The following is a 9,624-nucleotide window of genomic DNA, read 5'->3' on the forward strand; positions in this document are numbered from 1 at the left end:
GCAGCCTCACCCCTTTTCGAGGAGGACGGAGACGTTGCGACGAACGGATTGGAGCCGCCCGCCGCCACCCCGACCCCGGAGCGAAGCACCCCGCAGAAAAGCCGCTTGAACCGCCGCCGCCAGAAAGACGACCCCCGCCGACGGTCCCCCGCCGTTTTTGGTCGACGCCACACTCCTGCCGCCCGACGGCGGACTCCCACCCGTATCGCTCTCCGACCCGCAACACACGCTCGCTTGACCGCGACCGCTCGACCGGAACACGCCGCCGCACAACGGACCGCCGCGGCCCCTATGCCTTCGCCGCAAAGCGCGAACGGAGCGAACGCTACAGCCCCGTACCGGTTCCTCGCTTCGCGCGGGCACGGCCCGACCGACCCGGTCCTCGGAGCCAATCCTTCTTCCGAAGGTACGGATCCATTTTGCCGACTTCCCTTACCTACATTGATGCCATCGACGAGAGGCTGTACACCTTGGAGACCTGCTGCGGATGGTGGGTACGGACCGACTCGAGAGCTGCGAAAACCGGACCCGGATTTTCCAGGGCCGCCGAAAGCGCACCGGACGCCGCCCGAGCCGCGGCGCTCTACAGGTACCTTTTCCGTATCTCCGGACGAGCCGATTCCACGGACATGGTCCTTTACGAAGAAGAGAGAACTCTTCCCGGGGCTCCCGGCGACGTCTCCGGGCTCGCTTGCGTCACCGCGGTTTCGCCCGGGAAGCGACGGGCGCCGCCGACATCGCTGCCGACAGCGTCGCCACCCCCGGGCCCTCTCCGAGTCCGGGTTCGGGAATATTAACCCGATTCCCTTTCGACGGGAGGCCGGCCGCTTTTTTTTTGTTTGGGCTTTTGATTCGATTCGATTCGATTCGCTTTCCTTTCACTTTCATAACGGATCCGGCGCCTTTCGGGAAGACTTTCGCCCGCGTCTTAGGACCGACTGACCCGTGCTCGACCGCCGTTGGCACGGAACCCTTCTCCACTTCGGTCTTCGAAGGTCTCGTTCGAATATTTGCTACTACCACCGAGATCTGCACCCGCGGTCGGCTCCACCCGGGCTCGCGCCCTAGGCTTCCGTGCTCGCCGCGGCGCCCTCCTACTCGTCGCGGCATCGTTTCGGCGCGAAAGTTCATCGCTCCTCGCCGCGACGGTCCGGCATCGGTCCGTCGCTCCAGCGCCATCCATTTTCGGGGCCGGTCGATTCGGCAGGTGAGTTGTTACACACTCCTTAGCGGATTCCGACTTCCGTGGCCACCGTCCTGCTGTCTATATCGACCGACACCCTTTCGGGGATCTCATGGGCGTCGCGTTAGGCACCTTAGCCGGACGTTTGGTTCATCCCACAGCGCCAGTTCTGCTTACCAAAAGTGGCCCACTTGGCACTCGCATTCGAGGTGACCAACCGCCCAGCGAAGCGTGCTGGCGGCGGCGGCCGGATGGGTCGGCTCCGTCGTTCGGGAGAGTCGGCCCGTTCCACCCGTTCCGAGTTCGAGAGTAGGTCGAGGCCGTGAACGGCCCCGGGGCCTCCAATCGTTCGCTTTACCGGATGGAATTGCGACGATCGAGCGCCAGCTATCCTGAGGGAAACTTCGGAGGGAACCAGCTACTAGACGGCTCGATTGGTCTTTCGCCCCTACACCCGGTTCCGACGATCGATTTGCACGTCAGAGGCGCTTCGGACTTCCACCATTTCCTCTGGCTTCATCCCGACCGGGCGTGGATCGCCATCTTTCGGGTCCCTGGTCGCTCGCTACGCCAGAGTCGGCCGAGTCGTACTCGGAAAAAGGGGAAACCGACCCGGGGGTGATGCGCCCGCGCGCAGCGCCTAAACTCGACGACAAAATAGGACTAGTTCAAGCCGCGGGATCTCACCGATGGGCGGAAGGAGGATATGGAAGCTGGCGCCCGGCAATTCCCCTTTTTGGAAGATGCGCCGGTCCCCTCTCGGGGAGGAGGGAAAAACAACCGCACGTCAGCCACGAGCCTTCCCTCTCCTATCTCTCTCGGGAAGAGAGAAAAAAGGAAAAGTTGCGGGCACCGCAGCAGCGACGGCGGAAGGCCGAAAACGCCGCGCCGGCGGGATCGGGCACGGCTCGGAGGCGGGTGAGGCGAGGAGAAGACGACGGCACGAGACCGACGACACCCCCCGACGACCCCCGGACGACTTTGCCACGACACCTCTCCCGATCGACGCCCTCCTACACGCTCTCTCGCTTTCGCTTCGCCTTCGGGGTTAGTCAGAGGTGGCCCCTACGACTCGCGAACGGCCAGGACTCCTCGGTCCGTGTTTCAAGACGGGTCGGGTGGGTTGCCGATGCACGTCGCTGACCCGGGGTGGCGGGCGGCTCGAGTAAAAAAGCGTCGCCGAGCGACCTCTCCGGAAACGGAAACGGGCGCGGGCGGGGTTGCCCCCGACAAGAACCCGAAACGTCGGCGAGGTGCGTGACGGCGAGGCCGCGCCAGTCCTATCCCGCCTCTCATCGCGCACGCGCCCGAGACGGTGGGGCGCCTAAGGAGCGACACACAGAGTGCGTCGCCCGCACGCGACTTCCGGCGGGATCAAAACGGACCGGCTCGCCACGTGTAACGGATCGTGTCAGATTTCCTCCGTTCCCGGCAGAAAGGGGCAGTTACGTTCGCGGGCCCGACGGCCGGTGGCCCCCGACTTCACAAGGTGGGAAGACGGGGGTTTTCAGGGTGATGAAACGCCTGCCGCCTACGGAAAAAAACCCGCGTGTTCGACCTGCACGCCGGGAACGGGTCGCGACGACGGACCGGAGGGGAAGTGCGTCCGGTGCCGGCCGCGCGGAGGTCGCGCCGAAGCGCCCGCGCCATGATTACGCCGAGCGATGAGAAGGGGACGGGTGCAGCGGAGTCGCGCGCGGAGGGAGCAGGAGGAAAGAAGAAGCGGCGGCGACGGATGCGGCGGGTTAGGGCCCGGCGGCAGCAGCGATCGAGAGGACGAGTCCCCTCCGTCGCAGCCAACCGACGCAGCCACCTACCGACGCCGCGGTCGTCACCACGTTTCCCTTCCCGCTATCCACGCGGCCCGTCTCCTTCGTCGGCGACGCGGGCACAAAAGCTGGCCCGCGGAGAACGAGTTCCCCGCGGACACGACGAACGACGACCTGTGCCGCGACGGCCTCTCTTTCAAGAACACACATCGAGTTTGGGCTCGAGCCTAGGCAGCACCGGACTGAGTCCCCCCGCGATCGCGGTGAGCGGTCCCACCCGTTTACCCCTGGGCGGTTTCACGTTCTCTTGAACTCTCTCTCCAAAGTTCTTTTCAACTTTCCCTCACGGTACTTGTCGACTATCGGACTCGTCCCGGTATTTAGCCTTGGATGGAGCTTACCACCCGATTTGGGCTGCGTTCCCAAGCAACCCGACTCTCGGATCGAAGGCCGTCGCTCGCCGTCCGCACCGAATGGGCCTGGCACCCGCCGCGGGCGGCCCCGATCGAGGGAACTCCGAACTATGCGAGACGAAAACGAACGGCTGCCTTCGACCCATGCGCCACACGTCCCGAAGCCTTTAACTTGCGACGGGATTCGGCGTTGGGCTTCTCCCGGTTCACTCGCCGTTACTAAGGGAATCCCGGTTGGTTTCTTTTCCTCCGCTTAGCGATATGCTTAAGTTCAGCGGGTCGTCTCGTCCGAGCCGAGGGCGGCGGTTTTTAGTAGAGTGTGGTGTTTGGAGGAGAGGAATCTCGATCGGTACCCTCCGTGTGACGACGGCTGGCCGATATAGCGCCCGTCCGACCGAAAATGAAGAAGCCAACAATTAAAAAAAAAGCGTGGGTCCTCCCCATCCGACGTTGCCTACGACGCGGCCACCTTTTTACGGTGCGACGGCCGTGCTCGTCGCGCTGCTCGAGGCGTCGCTGAGAGACACCTTCATGAGGCAGAGAGCGAGACGAGCAGGCGGCGCTTACGTCGGCAGTCGGTTAGGTCGGTGCTTTTTTTTTTGTTTTTGGTTCTCCCTTCGGCTGCTTTCGGACAGACTCCTCCTGCTCCTCCTCCACAGTGTTTCTTCACGCGGTCGAAAAGGGAAAAGACTCCGCGGTCTGCCAGCGGGAGACGAAGGAGGAGGCCGGAGAGGGTTTTAAAAAAAAAAAAGACATTGAAAGGAGTCAATTCTTTTTTTATTTTTCTTCCCCCTCGTCACTCGCTCCTGCGACGTCCCGGTTACCACCGTGCCGAGGACCGGGCGGGCACGGGGACGGCAAGATGTCGTTTCGTTAACGGAGAAAGACATGTAACGTTCCGCCTCTCGACCGGACGTGGCCCCGAGACAAGGGATCTCGGGGCCGCAATGTGCGTTCGAGGTGTCGATGTTCACTGAGTCCTGCAATTCGCATCAGTTCTCGCGGCTGGCCCGCGCTCTTCATCGACGGACGAGCCGAGTGATCCCCCGTCCAGGGTTCAGCACTTGGGTTTTTTATATTAGTTTTTGTTTATATAAGATTTAGTAGTGTGCGAGGAGGTCTGTGCGAGGAGGCGGTGACGGCATTGCAATGTCGCGAGTAGTTTGTTTTTAGCTAGCGGCGGTGGCACAGCGGCTGCAAAAAAAACAAAAAACGATAAAGCGGCGACAAGGCAAAGAAGAAGCGGCCATCACTTGCGGTGGGCGAAAAAACAAACAGGTGGTAAGACGCGGAAGCAAGCAAGAAGAGCTGGGGCTTTAAAAACCTCCGCGTCACCACAAATCTATCTCTCGCTCCGCCTTTTATAGGTTTGTTTGCGCGCATTCGAGGCGTTGACGCCGACAGACAGAGGAGGTAGGCCGGAAAAACAACAAACCAGTCTCGAACGGGGAAAACGGTAATGATCCCTTCCGCAGGTTCACCTACGGAAACCTTGTTACGACTTTTACTTCCTCTAAACGATCGGGTTCGGTCGTCTTCTCCAGGCATCGAACGCCGAGGCGTAGATGCACGAGTGTCGTGACGGACACGTCGCGCACTGCCCGGCGGCGTCGTCGGCCAGATCCGAGGACCTCACCGGACCGTTCGATCGGTAGTAGCGACGGGCGGTGTGTACAAAGGGCAGGGACGTGATCGACGCGGGCTGTTGACCCGCGCCTACCGGGAATTCCTCGTTCACGGGGTTGGTTACAGGCCCCGATCCCTATCACGGGAGGTGGTTCAGAGGTTTCCCAACCCTCTCGGGCCGGGGCGAAGTCCCCGCTGATACCTCCAGTGTAGCGCGCGTGCGGCCCCGGACATCTAAGGGCATCACAGACCTGTTATCGCTCCGCCTCGTGTGGCTTTCTGCCACCCGTCCCTCTAAGAAGTGCGTGAGAAAAACCGACCCGGACCCGAGCGCCACGGAGGACGCCGAGCCCGCCGTAAAAATCACTGACATCGGCGCACTAGTTAGCAGGCCGGAGTCTCGTTCGTTATCGGAATCAACCAGACGGATCGCTCCACCAACTAAGAACGGCCATGCACCACCACCCACCGAATCGAGAAAGAGCTATCGATCTGTCAATCCTACCGGTGTCCGGACCGGGTGAGTTTTCCCGTGTTGAGTCAAATTAAGCCGCAGGCTCCACTCCTGGTGGTGCCCTTCCGTCAATTCCTTTAAGTTTCAGCTTTGCAACCATACTCCCCCCGGAACCGAACTCTGGTTTCCCGCAGGCTACCCGCCGGGTCATGGAAGCGAACGCCGGCGGATCGCCGGTCGGCATCGTTTACGGTCGGAACTACGACGGTATCTGATCGTCTTCGAACCTCCGACTTTCGCTCTTGATCGAGGAAAACGTGCTTGCCACACGCCATCGCTGCAGTTCGTCTTGCGACGATCCAAGAATTTCACCTCTAACGTCGCAATACGAGTGGCCCCGACCGCTCCCTTCGATCATTGCCTCGCCGTAGGACGGAGACCGACAGACGTAGACGAGGCCCTCTTCCATCATTCCATGCTTATTCGTATGCAAGCTTGAACCAGCCCGCTCTGAGCACTCTAATTTTTTCAAAGTGAACGTACCGGCCGCCGCGGACACTCGGTTAAGAGCACCCTTGGAGGAGAAACCGCCGACCGCAAACACGCGCGCAGACAAGACACGAAGCAGGGACTCGGAGCGGACCCGGGGGGTTCAAAAAAAAAGAGGAACGCGCGGAAAGGGAGAGGGAGAGGAAGCGCGGGGGTCAGAGTGCGGGGATGCGAATGAACACACCCAAACACACACACGTAGCACCCCCCCGTTAGACTACTCCCCGGAACCGAACCGACGACCACTTGTTTTTTTTTTTCCCGGATCCCGATCACGACCTCCTCGTCCACCTCGCCGGCAGGACCGCGTGGCGGGTATGCTAGCGGTTGACACCGGCGGAAAGGGCCGGGAATGCGAACGGACGACCAAAGTCAACGACGGACGATGGCGCCGCCGCCCCGGGGCCGCTTGCGCGACCACGAACCCCGAGTTCGGACTACGAGCTTTTTAACCGCAACAACTTTAATATACGCTACCGGAGCTGGAATTACCGCGGCTGCTGGCACCAGAACTTGCCCTCCGGTTGGTCCTCGTTAACGGATTTGAAGTGTACTCATTCCGATCGCGGGGCCTCGACAGAGTCCCGCGTCGTTATTTTTCGTCACTACCTCCCCGTGCCGGGAGTGGGTAATTTGCGCGCCTGCCTGCCTTCCTTGGATGTGGTAGCCGTTTCGCATGCTCCCTCTCCGGAATCGAACCCCGATTCCCCGTTACCCGTAGTAACCACGGTAGGCACTTAACCGACCGTCGACAGTTGATAGGGCGGACCCTCGAGAGACCCGTCGCCGGGCGTGAAAGCTCGTGCGATCGACCAGTGAGTTATCCAGAGTCACCAAAGCGGAGGCGCGCCGCCCTATGAGCCCCGCCACCGAACGGACCCGCGGAGCGGGAACGCCGACGACGGGAGGACGGAATGACGCGCATCGGTCTCAGTCTAATATGTAGCGCCGCGACCCGGAACGGCCGACGCGGGTGCCAGCGCGCGAGGCGTGGCGACGACGGCGCGCCGACCGATCGCGGCCTGTGTCACATGTATTAGCTCTAGAATTGCCACAGTTATCCATCGCCTCCGAGGAGGAATACGGTCCCGAGGATTAGGTCCGGTTCCTGAGCCATTCGCGGTTTCGCCCGTTCTAATGCGTGGCGTGAACTTACACTTGCATGGCTTAAGCTTTGAGACAAGCATATGACTACTGGCAGGATCAACCAGGTATCGTTGGAATTTGGGACTTTGTTTCGACAGAACGACAGACCGACCGACCGACCGACCGACATAAGACAGACAACTACAACGACGGGCACGTGTTTATTTGTTTTTCGAGGAGGTTCGCCGTCAGTAGAAGCGCGCTGCCCGCGCTGATGGCCTCTTTTTTGTTTTCCTCCCCTGACTTGGACCGAGACCGAGACTCAAAGAACGACAAGCGACCAACGTCGACAACAACAACGACAACGGCACCCTTGACAGCGATACATACGACAAACGAACAAGCAGCACGACGGCAGTGCACACGGACATCGAGGGTCAAGGTGCAGACTGAACTCGCCGAGGTCGTCGTCATCGGTGGTCGCCATCGATTCCGTCTCGTCGTCGTCGTCGTCAACGTCCACGTCACAGCCGGCCGAGAAGAGAGAACAGACGACAGCGTCGACAACAACAACATCGACAACGGCACACCTTGACAGCGATACATACGACAAACGACAAACAGCACGACGGCAGTGCACACGGACATCGGAGGTCAAGGTGCAGACTGGAATCGTCGAGGTCGTCGTCATCGTGGTCGCCATCGATGCCGTCTCGTCGTCGTCGTCGTCGTCTTCGTCGTCGTCGTCGTCATCAACGTACCAACCGACCGAGACGAGAGAGCAAGCAACAACGTCGACAACAACAACGACAACGGCACCCTTGACAGCGATACATACGACAAACGACAAACAGCACGACGGCAGTGCACACGGACATCGGAGGTCAAGGTGCAGACTGAACTCTCGTCGAGGTCGTCGTCATCGTGGTCGCCATCGATGCCGTCTCGTCGTCGTCGTCGTCTCCGTCGTCGTCGTCGTCGTCGCCAACGTCAACGTCAACATCACAGCCGTCATCGGGGAGGAGCTGGACCAGGGCAGCGGCGGCGTAAATTTTCCCGTCACCTTCGTCGTCGCCTTCGTCGACCGACCGACCGACCGGCGTCGTGTTCGTGCTCGGAAAACCGAGGAGAGACAACGTGCACATGGCGCGTTCTCGCAAGCGGCTCCTCGGTCCGATTTTTTTGGGCGGCTTTTTCGAGCTTTTTTTTTTTCTCACCCTTTCGTCCGTGCGACGGCGAACGTTAGGGGAAAAAAAAAAAAAAAAAAAACGACAACAAACGCGGCGGACCGGGCGAACAACATCGTCGACACACACGACATTGACGACCGGTCCCCCTTTTCACAATCGCATCGAGATAAAAACGAACGAGTCCGATTCGAGCACCGAGTCGCGAGCGGGAGGACTGTCGGTGCAAGTATCGATCACTGACGTGAGCGCTTCGCCGGACAGAGGATGGCTCATCCGGCAGCCGTGCAAATCGACGGTATGGGAAGAACGAACAAGAAGAGCAACGACTTGATCGGCGGCTTGGGAACTGCGGACGGTGAAAACGGGTTAATCGACTGCGACCACGACTTCGATCGATCTTCTTTGGCGCTAACAAAGGTGGAGGTGGCGCAAGAAGGGACTAGCGCTATCACCGTCCACGTATCAGAAGATGCGGCGGCAGACGTCGACGCTTATGCGTTGTCGGACGAGAAGTCGCTGCAGCACGTGTACCGCGAGCGGGACGTCCAAGGTTTTGCCAGACGGAAAGAAATCGGGTGTCAGCGAACGTTCACACGGCTGTGAGATCGGACGCTGACAGGAGTAGGAGGCGGCAGGCAGGCGGCGGTTACGGCGGCGGCGCCTGCTGCTGCTCATCCTCCTGTTTGCTGCGGCGACTTCCAGGACGGGAGAGCATCGAACAACGTACGTATGGTTTACAAGGGGATCAGGATCTACATAGTGCATCCCCCGCGGCTATTTTTGTTTGTTTGTTCGCTCGTTCGTTAATTCGTTCGTTCGTTCGTTCGTTCGTTACAATGTACGTTTTTCCGTTCGACGGCGGCAGAGAGCGGCGGCGTTTCTCCCTAATCCGGAGGATTTATCGGTCGCACAGCGATGGGTCGTTCGGCCGATCATCGAAAGATTCGCAGGTAGTGGTTGAATGGCAGAACGGCAGCAACAACAGCGGCGGCTGAGAGCGGCGAACGCTGAGGCGGAAGCAGAAGCTGCAGCAAACGTATCGGCTAAACATGGTGGACATAGATATGGCTGACGACGCGGGTACCACGACGACTATGGAACCAGGAAAAGGAGCCGTTAGTTGTTCCAACATATCGTTCGACACGTCGAGCAGCCCTAGGTCCACGGAGAAGCACACACACGTACCACGTATTATGAGCGGGCGCACGGTTGGCAGGAACGAAGGCGGCGGATCAAAACAAGTTGGAGCGCGGGGCGACAGCGATAACGGTGACAGCCCTAGGCGGCGGAGATGCCACTTTCTGACGCCTTTGCGACAAGCCCGTAGAGACGTTCCGGACCACCACGAGGCAAA

At 60.2% G+C, this 9,624-nt stretch overlaps 2 non-coding genes and 1 pseudogene across 2 annotated transcripts in view; all 3 read right to left on the minus strand.

Moving 5' to 3' along the window:
- Positions 1 to 3,667, minus strand: part of LOC145274694 (large subunit ribosomal RNA) — a 5,723-nt gene extending 2,056 nt beyond the window's left edge. The window contains exon 1 of the ribosomal RNA XR_013866882.1: positions 1 to 3,667. This exon is cut by the window's left edge and continues 2,056 nt beyond it. This is a non-coding gene — a ribosomal RNA (large subunit ribosomal RNA).
- Positions 3,668 to 4,264: 597 nt separating this feature from the next.
- LOC145274695 (5.8S ribosomal RNA) lies at positions 4,265 to 4,423 on the minus strand. The gene has a single exon (XR_013866883.1). It is a non-coding gene; the product is annotated as a 5.8S ribosomal RNA (ribosomal RNA).
- A 399-nt stretch (positions 4,424 to 4,822) lies between these two features.
- LOC145274696 (small subunit ribosomal RNA) lies at positions 4,823 to 7,208 on the minus strand (annotated as a pseudogene).
- Between the last annotated feature and the right edge of the window lie 2,416 nt (positions 7,209 to 9,624).

The sequence above is a fragment of the Euprymna scolopes genome, unplaced genomic scaffold (assembly GCF_053919585.1).
Source record: "Euprymna scolopes isolate OS-2025 unplaced genomic scaffold, ASM5391958v1 sca410, whole genome shotgun sequence".
In the NCBI taxonomy this organism is placed as follows: domain Eukaryota; kingdom Metazoa; phylum Mollusca; class Cephalopoda; order Sepiida; family Sepiolidae; genus Euprymna; species Euprymna scolopes.